This window comes from Triturus cristatus, chromosome 1_1 (assembly GCF_964204655.1).
Source record: "Triturus cristatus chromosome 1_1, aTriCri1.1, whole genome shotgun sequence".
NCBI classification, from domain to species: Eukaryota; Metazoa; Chordata; class Amphibia; order Caudata; family Salamandridae; genus Triturus; species Triturus cristatus.
Window position 1 is genome coordinate 75,876,631 of NC_140579.1, and position 15,787 is coordinate 75,892,417.

At 52.2% G+C, this 15,787-nt stretch overlaps 1 protein-coding gene across 1 annotated transcript in view; it reads right to left on the reverse strand.

Moving 5' to 3' along the window:
• The window catches only part of LOC146869483 (butyrophilin subfamily 3 member A3-like), a 246,996-nt gene extending 234,732 nt beyond the window's left edge, over nt 1-12,264 (reverse strand). The window contains exon 1 of the mRNA XM_085599875.1: nt 12,161-12,264. The gene's annotated coding sequence lies outside the window, so the exon portion shown is untranslated. The remainder of the gene's footprint in view (nt 1-12,160) is intronic.
• Between the last annotated feature and the right edge of the window lie 3,523 nt (nt 12,265-15,787).

Genomic DNA, 15,787 nt, shown 5'->3' on the forward strand with positions numbered 1-15,787 from the left:
CCATCATATACAGCGCTTCCCTGCCTTTCTGCTAGTCACACAAGTACCACACACTCACATACACAGCCACCTCTCATCTCAGAAGCACCTCCCTGCCTTCCATCATATACAGTGCTCCACTGCCTTTCTGCTAGAGTCACACACACACCGCACACTCACATACACAGCCACCTCCCATCTCAGAAGCACCTCCCTGCCTTCCATCATATACAGTGCTCCACTGCCTTTCTGCTAGAGTCACACACACACCGCACACTCACATACACAGCCACCTCTCATCTCAGAAGCACCTCCCTGCCTTCCATCATATACAGTGCTCCACTGCCTTTCTGCTAGAGTCACACAAACACCGCACACTCACACACACAGCCACCTCGCATCTCAGAAGCACCTCCCTGCCTTCCATCATATACAGTGCTCCACTGTCTTTTTGCTAGAGTCACACAAACACCGCACACTCACACACACAGCCACCTCCCATCTCAGAAGCACCTCCCTGCCTTCCATCATGTACAGCGCTCCACTGTCTTTCTGCTAGTCAGACAAACACCGAACACTCACATACACAGCCACCTCCCATCTCAGAAGCACCTCCCTGCCTTCCATCATATACAGTGCTCCACTGCCTTTCTGCAAGTCACACACACGCCGCACACTCACATACACAGCCACCTCCCATCTCAGAAGCACCTCCCTGCCTTCCATCATATACAGTGCTCCACTGCCTTTCTGCTAGTCACACACACACACCGCACACTCACATACACAGCCACCTCCCATCTCAGAAGCACCTCCCTGCCTTCCATCATATACAGTGCTCCACTGTCTTTCTGCTAGTCACACAAACACCGAACACTCACACACACAGCCACCTCCCATCTCAGAAGCACCTCCCTGCCTTCCATCATATACAGCGCTTCCCTGCCTTTCTTCTAGTCACACAAGTACCACACACTCACATACACAGCCACCTCCCATCTCAGAAGCACCTCCCAGCCTTCCATCATATACAGCGCTCCACTGCATTACTGCTTGAGTCACACACACACACCGCACACTCACATACACAGCCACCTCCCATCTCAGAAGCACCTCCCTGCCTTCCATCATATACAGTGCTCCACTGCCTTTCTGCTAGAGTCACACACACACCGCACACTCACACACACAGCCACCTCCCATCTCAGAAGCACCTCCCTGCCTTCCATCATATACAGTGCTCCACTGCCTTTCTGCAAGAGTCACACAAACACCAAACACTCACATACACAGCCACCTCTCATCTCAGAAGCACCTCCCTGCCTTCCATCATATACAGTGCTCCACTGCCTTTCTGCAAGAGTCACACAAACACCAAACACTCACATACACAGCCACCTCTCATCTCAGAAGCACCTCCCTGCCTTCCATCATATACAGTGCTCCACTGCCTTTCTGCTAGATCACACACACACACCGCATACTCACATACACAGCCACCTCCCATCTCAGAAGCACCTCCCTGCCTTCCATCATATACAGTGCTCCACTGCCTTTCTGCAAGAGTCACACAAACACCACACTCACATACACAGCCACCTCCCATCTTAGAAGCACCTCCCTGCCCTCCATCATATACAGTGTCCATTGCCTTTCTGCTAGAGTCACACAAACACCGCACACTCACATACACAGCCGCCTCCCATCTCAGAAGCACCTCCCTGCCTTCCATCATATACAGTGCTCCACTGCCTTTCTGCTAGAGTCACACAAACACCACACACTCACATACACAGCCGCCTCCCATCTCAGAAGCACCTCCCTGCCTTCGATCATATACAGTGCTCCACTGCCTTTCTGCTAGTCACACACACACCGCACACTCACATACCCAGCCACCTCCCATCTCAGAAGCACCTCCCTGCCTTCCATCATATACAGTGCTCTACTGCCTTTCTGCTAGAGTCACACAAACACCGCACACTCACACACACAGCCACCTCCCATCTCAGAAGCACCTCCCTGCCTTCCATCATATACAGTGCTCCACTGTCTTTTTGCTAGAGTCACACACACACCGCACACTCACATACACAGCCACCTCCCATCTCAGAAGCACCTCCCTGCCTTCCATCATATACAGTGCTCCACTGCCTTTCTGCTAGTCACACACACACCGCACACTCACATACACAGCCACCTCCCATCTCAGAAGCACCTCCCTGCCTTCCATCATATACAGCGCTTCCCTGCCTTTCTGCTAGTCACACAAGTACCACACACTCACATACACAGCCACCTCTCATCTCAGAAGCACCTCCCTGCCTTCCATCATATACAGTGCTCCACTGCCTTTCTGCTAGAGTCACACACACACCGCACACTCACATACACAGCCACCTCCCATCTCAGAAGCACCTCCCTGCCTTCCATCATATACAGTGCTCCACTGCCTTTCTGCTAGAGTCACACACACACCGCACACTCACATACACAGCCACCTCTCATCTCAGAAGCACCTCCCTGCCTTCCATCATATACAGTGCTCCACTGCCTTTCTGCTAGAGTCACACAAACACCGCACACTCACACACACAGCCTCCTCGCATCTCAGAAGCACCTCCCTGCCTTCCATCATATACAGTGCTCCACTGTCTTTTTGCTAGAGTCACACAAACACCGCACACTCACACACACAGCCACCTCCCATCTCAGAAGCACCTCCCTGCCTTCCATCATGTACAGCGCTCCACTGTCTTTCTGCTAGTCAGACAAACACCGAACACTCACATACACAGCCACCTCCCATCTCAGAAGCACCTCCCTGCCTTCCATCATATACAGTGCTCCACTGCCTTTCTGCAAGTCACACACACGCCGCACACTCACATACACAGCCACCTCCCATCTCAGAAGCACCTCCCTGCCTTCCATCATATACAGAGCTCCACTGCCTTTCTGCTAGTCACACACACACACCGCACACTCACATACACAGCCACCTCCCATCTCAGAAGCACCTCCCTGCCTTCCATCATATACAGTGCTCCACTGTCTTTCTGCTAGTCACACACACACCGCACACTCACATACACAGCCACCTCCCATCTCAGAAGCACCTCCCTGCCTTCCATCATATACAGCGCTTCCCTGCCTTTCTGCTAGTCACACAAGTACCACACACTCACATACACAGCCACCTCTCATCTCAGAAGCACCTCCCTGCCTTCCATCATATACAGTGCTCCACTGCCTTTCTGCTAGAGTCACACACACACCGCACACTCACATACACAGCCACCTCCCATCTCAGAAGCACCTCCCTGCCTTCCATCATATACAGTGCTCCACTGCCTTTCTGCTAGAGTCACACACACACTGCACACTCACATACACAGCCACCTCTCATCTCAGAAGCACCTCCCTGCCTTCCATCATATACAGTGCTCCACTGCCTTTCTGCTAGAGTCACACAAACACCGCACACTCACACACACAGCCACCTCCCATCTCAGAAGCACCTCCCTGCCTTCCATCATATACAGTGCTCCACTGTCTTTTTGCTAGAGTCACACAAACACCGCACACTCACACACACAGCCACCTCCCATCTCAGAAGCACCTCCCTGCCTTCCATCATGTACAGCGCTCCACTGTCTTTCTGCTAGTCAGACAAACACCGAACACTCACATACACAGCCACCTCCCATCTCAGAAGCACCTCCCTGCCTTCCATCATATACAGTGCTCCACTGCCTTTCTGCAAGTCACACACACGCCTCACACTCACATACACAGCCACCTCCCATCTCAGAAGCACCTCCCTGCCTTCTATCATATACAGTGCCCCACTGCCTTTCTGCTAGTCACACACACACACCGCACACTCACATACACAGCCACCTCCCATCTCAGAAGCACCTCCCTGCCTTCCATCATATACAGTGCTCCACTGTCTTTCTGCTAGTCACACAAACACCGAACACTCACACACACAGCCACCTCCCATCTCATAAGGACCTCCCTGCCTTCCATCATATACAGCGCTTCCCTGCCTTTCTGCTAGTCACACAAGTACCACACACTCACATACACAGCCACCTCCCATCTCAGAAGCACCTCCCAGCCTTCCATCATATACAGCGCTCCACTGCATTTCTGCTTGAGTCACACACACACCGCACACTCACATACACAGCCACCTCCCATCTCAGAAGCACCTCCCTGCCTTCCATCATATACAGTGCTCCACTGCCTTTCTGCTAGAGTCACACACACACCGCACACTCACATACACAGCCACCTCCCATCTTAGAAGCACCTCCCTGCCTTCCATCATATACAGTGCTCCACTACCTTTCTGCAAGAGTCACACAAACACCGCACATTCACACACACAGCCACCTCCCATCTCAGAAGCACCTCCCTGCCTTCCATCATATACAGTGCTCCACTGCCTTTCTGCAAGAGTCACACAAACACCAAACACTCACATACACAGCCACCTCTCATCTCAGAAGCACCTCCCTGCCTTCCATCATATACAGTGCTCCACTGCCTTTCTGCTAGATCACACACACACACCGCACACTCACATACACAGCCACCTCCCATCTCAGAAGCACCTCCCTGCCTTCCATCATATACAGTGCTCCACTGCCTTTCTGCAAGAGTCACACAAACACCACACTCACATACACAGCCACCTCCCATCTTAGAAGCACCTCCCTGCCTTCCATCATATACAGTGTCCATTGCCTTTCTGCTAGAGTCACACAAACACCGCACACTCACATACACAGCCACCTCCCATCTCAGAAGCACCTCCCTGCCTTCCATCATATACAGTGCTCCACTGCCTTTCTGCTAGAGTCACACAAACACCACACACTCACATACACAGCCGCCTCCCATCTCAGAAGCACCTCCCTGCCTTCGATCATATACAGTGCTCCACTGCCTTTCTGCTAGTCACACACACACCGCACACTCACATACCCAGCCACCTCCCATCTCAGAAGCACCTCCCTGCCTTCCATCATATACAGTGCTCCACTGCCTTTCTGCTAGAGTCACACAAACACCGCACACTCACATACACAGCCACCTCCCATCTCAGAAGCACCTCCCTGCCTTCCATCATATACAGCGCTTCCCTGCCTTTCTGCTAGTCACACAAGTACCACACACTCACATACACAGCCACCTCTCATCTCAGAAGCACCTCCCTGCCTTCCATCATATACAGTGCTCCACTGCCTTTCTGCTAGAGTCACACACACACCGCACACTCACAATCACAGCCACCTCCCATCTCAGAAGCACCTCCCTGCCTTCCATCATATACAGTGCTCCACTGTCTTTCTGCAAGTCACACACACGCCGCACACTCACATACACAGCCACCTCCCATCTCAGAAGCACCTCCCTGCCTTCCATCATATACAGTGCTCCACTGCCTTTCTGCTAGTCACACACACACACCGCACACTCACATACACAGCCACCTCCCATCTCAGAAGCACCTCCCTGCCTTCCATCATATACAGTGCTCCACTGTCTTTCTGCTAGTCACACAAACACCGAACACTCACACACACAGCCACCTCCCATCTCAGAAGCACCTCCCTGCCTTCCATCATATACAGCGCTTCCCTGCCTTTCTTCTAGTCACACAAGTACCACACACTCACATACACAGCCACCTCCCATCTCAGAAGCACCTCCCAGCCTTCCATCATATACAGCGCTCCACTGCATTTCTGCTTGAGTCACACACACACACCGCACACTCACATACACAGCCACCTCCCATCTCAGAAGCACCTCCCTGCCTTCCATCATATACAGTGCTCCACTGCCTTTCTGCTAGAGTCACACACACACAGCACACTCACATTCACAGCCACCTCCCATCTTAGAAGCACCTCCCTGCCTTCCATCATATACAGTGCTCCACTACCTTTCTGCAAGAGTCACACAAACACCGCACACTCACACACACAGCCACCTCCCATCTCAGAAGCACCTCCCTGCCTTCCATCATATACAGTGCTCCACTGCCTTTCTGCAAGAGTCACACAAACACCAAACACTCACATACACAGCCACCTCTCATCTCAGAAGCACCTCCCTGCCTTCCATCATATACAGTCCTCCACTGCCTTTCTGCTAGTCACACACACACCGCACACTCACATACACAGCCACCTCCCATCTCAGAAGCACGTCCCTGCCTTCCATCATATACAGTGCTCCACTGCCTTTCTGCAAGAGTCACACACACACCGCACACTCACATACACAGCCACCTCCCATCTCAGAAGCACCTCCCTGCCTTCCATCATATACAGTGCTCCACTGCCTTTCTGCAAGAGTCACACAAACACCACACACTCACATACACAGCCACCTCTCATCTCAGAAGCACCTCCCTGCCTTTCATCATATACAGTGCTCCACTGCCTTTCTGCTAGAATCACATACACACCGCACACTCACATACACAGCCACCTCCCATCTCAGAAGCACCTCCCTGCCTTCCATCATATACAGTGCTCCACTGCCTTTCTGCTAGAGTCACACACACACCGCACACTCACATACACAGCCACCTCCCATCTTAGAAGCACCTCCCTGCCTTCCAACATATACAGTGCTCCACTGCCTTTCTGCAAGAGTCACACAAACACCACACTCACACACACAGCCACCTCCCATCTCAGAAGCACCTCCCTGCCTTCCATCATATACAGTGCTCCACTGCCTTTCTGCAAGAGTCACACAAACACCACACACTCACATACACAGCCACCTCTCATCTCAGAAGCACCTCCCTGCCTTCCATCATATACAGTGCTCCACTGCCTTTCTGCTAGAGTCACACACACACCGCACACTCACATACACAGCCACCTCCCATCTCAGAAGCACCTCCCTGCCTTCCATCATATACAGTGCTCCACTGCCTTTCTGCTAGTCACACACACACCGCACACTCACATACACAGCCACCTCCCATCTCAGAAGCACCTCCCTGCCTTCCATCATATACAGTGCTTCCCTGCCTTTCTGCTAGTCACACAAGTACCACACACTCACATACACAGCCACCTCCCATCTCAGAAGCACCTCCCTGCCTTCCATCATATACAGCTCCACTGCCTTTCTGCAAGAGTCACACAAACACCGCACACTCACACACACAGCCACCTCCCATCTCAGAAGCACCTCCCTGCCTTCCATCATATACAGTGCTCCACTGCCTTTCTGCAAGAGTCACACAAACACCACACACTCACATACACAGCCACCTCCCATCTCAGAAGCACCTCCCTGCCTTCCACCATATACAGTGCTCCACTGCCTTTCTGCAAGAGTCACACAAACACCGCACTCACATACACAGCCACCTCCCATCTCAGAAGCACCTCCCTGCCTTCCATCATATACAGTGCTCCACTGCCTTTCTGCAAGAGTCACACAAACACCGCACACTCACATACACAGCCACCTCCCATCTCAGAAGCACCTCCCTGCCTTCCATCATATACAGTGCTCCACTGCCTTTCTGCTAGTCACACACACACCGCACACTCACATACACAGCCACTTCCCATCTCAGAAGCACCTCCCTGCCTTCCAACATATACAGTGCTCCACTGCCTTTCTGCAAGAGTCACACAAACACCAAACACTCACATACACAGCCACCTCTCATCTCAGAAGCACCTCCCTGCCTTCCATCATATACAGTGCTCCACTGCCTTTCTGCTAGTCACACACACACCGCACACTCACATACACAGCCACCTCCCATCTCAGAAGCACCTCCCAGCCTTCCAACATATACAGTGCTCCACTGTCTTTCTGCTAGTCACACAAACACCGAACACTCACACACACAGCCACCTCCCATCTCAGAAGCACCTCCCTGCCTTCCATCATATACAGTGCTTCCCTGCCTTTCTGCTAGTCACACAAGTACCACACACTCACATACACAGCCACCTCCCATCTCAGAAGCACCTCCCTGCCTTCCATCATATACAGTGCTCCACTGCCTTTCTGCTTGAGTCACACACACACCGCACACTCACATACACAGCCACCTCCCATCTCAGAAGCACCTCCCTGCCTTCCATAATATACAGTGCTCCACTGCCTTTCTGCTAGTCACACACACACCGCACACTCACATACACAGCCACCTCCCATCTTAGAAGCACCTCCCTGCCTTCCAACATATACAGTGCTCCACTGCCTTTCTGCAAGAGTCACACAAACACCACACTCACACACACAGCCACCTCCCATCTCAGAAGCACCTCCCTGCCTTCCATCATATACAGTGCTCCACTGCCTTTCTGCAAGAGTCACACAAACACCACACACTCACATACACAGCCACCTCTCATCTCAGAAGCACCTCCCTGCCTTCCATCATATACAGTGCTCCACTGCCTTTCTGCTAGAGTCACACACACACCGCACACTCACATACACAGCCACCTCCCATCTCAGAAGCACCTCCCTGCCTCCCATCATATACAGTGCTCCACTGCCTTTCTGCTAGTCACACACACACCGCACACTCACATACACAGCCACCTCCCATCTCAGAAGCACCTCCCTGCCTTCCATCATATACAGTGCTTCCCTGCCTTTCTGCTAGTCACACAAGTACCACACACTCACATACACAGCCACCTCCCATCTCAGAAGCACCTCCCTGCCTTCCATCATATACAGCTCCACTGCCTTTCTGCAAGAGTCACACAAACACCGCACACTCACACACACAGCCACCTCCCATCTCAGAAGCACCTCCCTGCCTTCCATCATATACAGTGCTCCACTGCCTTTCTGCAAGAGTCACACAAACACCACACACTCACATACACAGCCACCTCCCATCTCAGAAGCACCTCCCTGCCTTCCACCATATACAGTGCTCCACTGCCTTTCTGCAAGAGTCACACAAACACCGCACTCACATACACAGCCACCTCCCATCTCAGAAGCACCTCCCTGCCTTCCATCATATACAGTGCTCCACTGCCTTTCTGCAAGAGTCACACAAACACCGCACACTCACATACACAGCCACCTCCCATCTCAGAAGCACCTCCCTGCCTTCCATCATATACAGTGCTCCACTGCCTTTCTGCTAGTCACACACACACCGCACACTCACATACACAGCCACTTCCCATCTCAGAAGCACCTCCCTGCCTTCCAACATATACAGTGCTCCACTGCCTTTCTGCAAGAGTCACACAAACACCAAACACTCACATACACAGCCACCTCTCATCTCAGAAGCACCTCCCTGCCTTCCATCATATACAGTGCTCCACTGCCTTTCTGCTAGTCACAGACACACCACACACTCACATACACAGCCACTTCCCATCTCAGAAGCACCTCCCTGCCTTCCAACATATACAGTGCTCCACTGTCTTTCTGCTAGTCACACACACCCTGAACACTCACACACACAGCCACCTCCCATCTCAGAAGCACCTCCCTGCCTTCCATCATATACAGTGCTTCCCTGCCTTTCTGCTAGTCACACAAGTACCACACACTCACATACACAGCCACCTCCCATCTCAGAAGCACCTCCCTGCCTTCCATCATATACAGTGCTCCACTGCCTTTCTGCTTGAGTCACACACACACCGCACACTCACATACACAGCCACCTCCCATCTCAGAAGCACCTCCCTGCCTTCCATCATATACAGTCCTCCACTGCCTTTCTGCTAGTCAGACACACACCGCACACTCACATACACAGCCACCTCCCATCTTAGAAGCACCTCCCTGCCTTCCATCATATACAGTGCTCCACTGCCTTTCTGCAAGAGTCACACAAACACCGCACACTCACACACACAGCCACCTCCCATCTCAGAAGCACCTCCCTGCCTTCCATCATATACAGTGCTCCACTGCCTTTCTGCAAGTCACACAAACACCAAACACTCACATACACAGCCACCTCTCATCTCAGAAGCACCTCCCTGCCTTCCATCATATACAGTGCTCCACTGCCTTTCTGCTAGAGTCACACACACACACCGCACACTCACATACACAGCCACCTCCCATCTCAGAAGCACCTCCCTGCCTTCCATCATATACAGCTCCACTGCCTTTCTGCAAGAGTCACACAAACACCGCACACTCACACACACAGCCACCTCCCATCTCAGAAGCACCTCCCTGCCTTCCATCATATACAGTGCTCCACTGCCTTTCTGCAAGAGTCACACAAACACCACACACTCACATACACAGCCACCTCTCATCTTAGAAGCACCTCCCTGCCTTCCATCATATACAGTGCTCCACTGCCTTTCTGCTAGAGTCACACACACACCGCACACTCACATACACAGCCACCTCCCATCTCAGAAGCACCTCCCTGCCTTCCACCATATACAGTGCTCCACTGCCTTTCTGCAAGAGTCACACAAACACCGCACTCAAATACACAGCCACCTCCCATCTCAGAAGCACCTCCCTGCCTTCCATCATATACAGTGCTCCACTGCCTTTCTGCAAGAGTCACACAAACACCGCACACTCACATACACAGCCACCTCCCATCTCAAAAGCACCTCCCTGCCTTCCATCATATACAGTGCTCCACTGCCTTTCTGCTAGTCACACACACACCGCACACTGACATACACAGCCACTTCCCATCTCAGAAGCACCTCCCTGCCTTCCAACATATACAGTGCTCCACTGCCTTTCTGCAAGAGTCACACAAACACCAAACACTCACATACACAGCCACCTCTCATCTCAGAAGCACCTCCCTGCCTTCCATCATATACAGTGCTCCACTGCCTTTCTGCTAGTCACACACACACCGCACACTCACATACACAGCCACTTCCCATCTCAGAAGCACCTCCCTGCCTTCCAACATATACAGTGCTCCACTGCCTTTCTGCTAGAGTCACACACACACCGCACACTCACATACACAGCCACCTCCCATCTTAGAAGCACCTCCCTGCCTTCCATCATATACAGTGCTCCACTGCCTTTCTGCAAGAGTCACACAAACACCGCACTCACATACACAGCCACCTCCCATCTCAGAAGCACCTCCCTGCCTTCCATCATATACAGTGCTCCACTGCCTTTCTGCAAGAGTCACACAAACACCACACACTCACATACACAGCCATCTCTCATCTCAGAAGCACCTCCCAGCCTTCCATCATATACAGTGCTCCACTGCCTTTCTGCAAGAGTCACACAAACACCGCACACTCACATACACATCCACCTGCCATCTCAGGACCACCTCCCCGCCTTCAGTCATGTACGGTGCTCCACTGCCTTACATGCAACGATACCGATCAGCAAAGGGGAGGCCATGGACTTTTTATGATTATGTACAGAGGAGTTAAAGATTACATGGTGTTGAAGCCAGAATCCATCTGTTTGTCCGTTCCTCTTTCTGTCAGTCACCTTGGCTAGCTACGCCAGCCTGCATCTGTGATTTGTGACTGAACATGTGTGTTGTGGATCTGCGTGTGTCTGATAGTGTTCTCTCTCTGAGCCTCACAGTGTCTGTGTGCATCGGTGACTGCATGTCTTGTGCTCGTGGTCCATGTGTCATGATATTTATAGGTCATTTGTGCACTGATACATGTATGCCTGGACTGTGTGTGTTTCTGACTGTGTGTTGCACCATGTGTGTATTTATGCATGTAGGTGTTTTGCTATAGGTGTGCTATACGTCAATATGGATGTCGCTATCTCCATAGGGGTGTACATCTATGCCAATATGTGCATGCACAGGACAAACGTCGGGCCAGTTGGCTTTGCTGATTCTTGTTAGAAGAGGCACCATAAGTCGCTCTGATGGCTGCCACGTCCAAGTGTCTCCTCTCTGCCTGTATCCTTCCAGATTGCAACTACCAGTTGTTTTAAACTTTGTTACGGTGCCCGAGGTAAAGTGCTTTGCAGGCACAGCATGTGATGAGCTTGTCAGGGCGCAGCTGGCTCTGTGCTGTGCTTTACAAAAGGCATCAGTGTGGCCTGGGAGGGACAAAACTCATTTGTTCCATTTTCACAGCAGATTTGTATATGCGCTTTGAGATGCTTAAAAATATGCAGGACATGAAATGAATGTTGATAAATGGTTACTCACCTGCTTGCAAGACAAGCCCTTCTCTGGGCTCTCGGATAACCGGGTGCAGCAAAGAAACGTCTCTTTAGAGTGGCCAGGCTGCAGTTCTGGAATAAGTAGCAGTGACAAGGGGCCAAAGTCTGAATTCAGGCCTTGTGGTGATTTCCACATGTAGCAAGGTAAACAGTGTCGTTCAGAGAAAACAGAGTTAAATACACAGCTGGGCTGTGGCCAGGCGCCCTGAAAGTTCACGCTGGCTTCATCACAGCTTTTGTATCCTCACAATGAGGGATGACTGTGCCCTTGATGTCCTGGTGGGCTTCGACTGCTGATTCATCTCCAAAAATGCACTGAGAATAAGGCACATTTATGCGCATCTCAACTTCTTTCTCCCACCTGCTGATAAAGCAAATGACGAAAATGGTTGCAATCTTTTTTTCAAAAGCTAGGATAAAATAAGTAATTACTGTGTGAAACAGACCCTGAATTACTTTTTCCATAAGTAGAAGGGAGGGATACCTTCTTCCACCATGCAAAAAGTGACAGTTGTCCCGCCCAGGAAGTGATGTTGCATCTGTTACCGGGACTTCAGAGCCCCTGGGGTCCCTTTCTGGCAGTGACATCACTTTTGAGGGTGGGGGGGTAGAGTGGAGGGGTGGGAGTTACGCCACCGTGTTGGGTCATATGTGTTGTGACATTACCCCGGTCATGTGCTAGTCACGTGCTCAAGGTTCTATCACGTGGTTAGGATGCTGTCATAACAGGTACGGGTCCCAAGGTCTCGTGTCGAGGACTTTGTCACGGGTACATTTGCAACACTCTCGAAGAAGCATAGTATGTGAGCTTCAAAAGCCCCTGAATTTTCTAAATGAAAACTCTGCTCCAGCAGGACCCTACGGACCTTTTGCCAACTCCATCACGAACATCATCTCCCCGCAGGCCATCGCATCCACCAACTACATCGACAACCAACTGGACCCCAACACCACATCCCTCCTGGACAACCTCCACAACAGTGGACTCCGCCAGTTCGTGACCGAGCCCACACACTCAGCAGGACACACCCTCGACCCCCTCTTCACTACAGGAAACTCCATCACCTTTTCAGCCTCACCACCGAACTCCCATGGACTGACTATCGGTGAGTCCACTTCACCTTCAGAACACCCACCATCCACAGACACCAGCACCTGCTCCCACGAAGAAACTGGACCAAAATCACCGACGACCAACTCACCTCCTCACTCAGTAACTCCACCCCAACCATCGCAGAAAACAACGACCCCAACACCGCAGCCCGAACCCTGCACAGATGGATCGCCAACAGCGCCAACACCATAGCCCCACTCAAGAAAAACAACACCCGTGCCAAGAAAGCCAGATGGTTTACCACCGAACTTTGAGAGTCCAGACGCACTTGCTGCTGCCTCGAAAAGGCCTGGAGGAACACCAAGTCCACAGAAGCCCACAACTTCAGAGCTGCCACCAACGCCCACCACCGACTCATCAGAGAAACAAGGAAAAAAGCAATTGAAGACAGAATCTCCACACACGCTCCCAACAGCAAAGAACTCTTCAACATTGTTAGACCTGGCACCTTGGCGTGAGTCTCCCTTCCTCTTTTTGTCGCTGTGCCTCATGTGCTTTTATGGTGTTGGCCGCTCAGTGCGCTGTGCCACTGCCAACCAGTGTCGCGGTGCGAGTGCTCCCTATGTAAATTGTATATGTTGGTTGGATTCCATGATTGGATCGTTTGATTTACTGTCAGACCCCAGTGAAGTGCGCCAGGAGCGTCAGGGCATGTAAATGCAAACACCGCTGGTGGGCTTGCAGCACGGGTTGTGCCACCCACAGAAGCGGCCGGTAAAAAATGTCTAAGGTCTGCCATCGCAGAACCTGCGTGCAGTCTGGTACTGACATGCTGACTGGCAAGTGCCCACACTTGCCGGTCCCTAAACCTTCCCTTAACTTCATGTTAGTCACCCCTCTGGTAGGCCCACGGGCAGGGTGCGTTGTAAGCATAAGGTAGGACAAGCCTGGATGCGTGGCATGTCCTAGTAGTGAATTACCGCCATCTTGTTGTTCACTACTGCAAGGCTACCCTGTTCTCATAGGCCAGTATGGGCGGCTTGGATTGTTACACCCTATGATCCTAACCGACCCAGGGAACATGGTAGAAGATCGAGTTTAGTATGCCTGAACTCGGAATGATAAGGTACATCTTTTCCCAAGGTTTATTTTAATATTCCGGGTTTGCAAATGCCGCTTTTAGAAAGCTGGCCTTTGCTTGCCTAAACATTTCAGCCCGCCTCTGCGTGATGTGTATCTGATGTCTGGCTGGTATGAGTGACAGGGCTGGGGGAACCCAGATGGGCAGGGCTAGGTAGCCTGGTGGTGAATAGGTGATCGACAGGTAGATGGGGGGGGAGGAGTAATCCTAGGCTCTGAATAGGACAGTGCTCTGCCACCTCAATGCCGGCTCCGCCCCCTGTGGAGCGTCTGATGACTCTGCCCTGCACTCTGAAAGAAGAAGCCTGCATCGCGTAAACAAAGTGCTCACAGCCTGCAAGATGAAAATAATGATGAGAAGGTGTGTCCTGCGCACATCAAGGGACAGAGAGCGAGAGCGAAGGAGAGAGAGAGGAAGAGAGGGAGAGAGTGAGAGATAGACGGACAGAGAGGGGGAGAGAGAGATAGATGGACATAGAGGGGGGGAGAGAGAGATAGACGGACAAAGAGAGGAAGAGAGAGATAGACGGACAGAGAGGGGGAGAGATAGATAGACGGACAGAGACGGGGAGATAGAGAGAGAGAAAAGAAGAGAAGGACAGGGAGAGAGAGTGCCGACACTGTGCACCCAGACCACACTGCTCACCTGCTGCCACCGGTGTATCTCCAACCACATGCCGGTATGTAGTGCAGTTCACCAAATCCCACATCTGAGACAGACCCGTCATCTGAAACAGAGTCCAGATACATGAAAGGCAATGTACATACAATTCAACAAGACATCATCGCCTGACCGCCCCTGCGCACCCAGGCAGATGCACCCCAGCACCTACCGCCGCCCAGCGGTGCATGCCTGCCCCTTCGCACACGGGCCTCACTGCTCACCTTCTGCCACCGGCGTGTAGAAAAGTGGGCCCACCACGTGCCACAAGGCCGGGGCCTGCAGACATGACACCCTGCACATCATGTAGCCCCGCTCCGCAGGCCACCAGGTCTCACATTTGATGCTGGGTCTTGATTTCGCAATGGCAGAGCACACACCAGTGCACAGAGCATCATCACAGGCTGCACACCCGCTCAGCTCTTGAGGTGCCACTAACTCTGTGACCCACAAGGCCATGCCACGTGGCGGTAGGCCCCCGCTGTCCGTTGACTCAGGCCTACACTGAGGTCCAGCAGGGCACACAAAACCTGAGCAGTCCGGACCGCCGGGACAGGGCATCATTGCAGGCTGCACACCCGCTCAGCACTTATGGTACTTACGGTGCCCCTACCTCAGTGCACCGAAAGTCACCGTCCCATGGCGGTGTGCCTGTGCCAGCCGCAGTGTATCCGGTGCCACTAAGTCTGTGCCCAGCAAGTCATTGACACTCTATGATTGGGTATTGTGGTGCGGATGCCATCATGCCACCTCCTGGC